This window comes from Dipodomys merriami, unplaced genomic scaffold, assembly GCF_024711535.1.
Source record: "Dipodomys merriami isolate MVZ:Mamm:240054 unplaced genomic scaffold, mDipMer1.0.p SCAF_506, whole genome shotgun sequence".
Taxonomy (NCBI): domain Eukaryota; kingdom Metazoa; phylum Chordata; class Mammalia; order Rodentia; family Heteromyidae; genus Dipodomys; species Dipodomys merriami.
This window is the reverse complement of record NW_027206076.1, coordinates 368732-369738: the sequence shown is the minus strand read 5'-3', so window position 1 is coordinate 369738 and position 1007 is coordinate 368732.

Genomic DNA, 1007 nt, shown 5'->3' with positions numbered 1-1007 from the left:
ATTCAATATAATTTTTTCCAAGCCTTTCCAATTCCTAACAAATGGGGAAATGTCATTCTTTATGATGGAAGCATAGAATTCCATTGTGTATATATACCACATTTTCTTGATCCATTCATATAATGAGGGGCATCAGGGTTGGTTCCAGATCTTAGCTATGGTAAATAATGCTGCAATAAACATAGTTGTGCTGGTAGCTTTAGTGTGGTCTTGTTTGAAAACATTTGGGTAAATGCCCAAAAGTGGGATTGCTGGGTCATAGGGGAGCTCTATGTGAAGTTTTTTCAGGAAATTCCATACTGCTTTCCAAAGTGGTTGAACAAGTTTACATTCCCACCAACAATGAAGTAAGGTTCCCTTCTGTCCACATCCCCTCCAGCATCTGTTGTTGTTAGAGTTCTTGATTATAGACATTCTAGCTAGGGTGAGGTGGTACCTCAATGTTGTTTTGATTTGCATTTCTTTTATGGCTAGCGAGGTTGAGCAATTATTCATGTGTCTGTTGCATATCCTTCTTTCTTCTTCACAGAAGTTTCTCTTCAAGTCTTTAGGCCACTTACTTATTGGGCAGTTGTTTCTTTGAGAATTTGTTGTTGGGGGATTTAATTTTTTGAGCTCCAAGTATATTTTAGATATGAGACCCTTGTCCATTGTATGGCAGGTGAAGATATTTTCCCAATCTGTGGGCTTTCTATTGATCTTGCTAGCTATGTCCTTTGCCATGCAGAAGCTCTGCAACTTCATGCAATCTCATGTGTCCAACTTTTCTTTGATTGGTTATGTTTCTGGGTCTCTATTAAGAAAATTTCATCCTCAGCAAACGAGGCCTAGGGTTTCTCCTATTCCATCCTGTAAAGTTTTCAGAGTGTCTGCTTTGACTCCAAGGTCTTTGATCCTTTTGGAGTTAATTCTGGTGCTGTGTGATATATAAGGATCTAGTTTTAGTATTCTACAAATAGTTAAGCAATTTTGCCATCACCATTTACTGAAGAGGCTGTCTTTCTTCC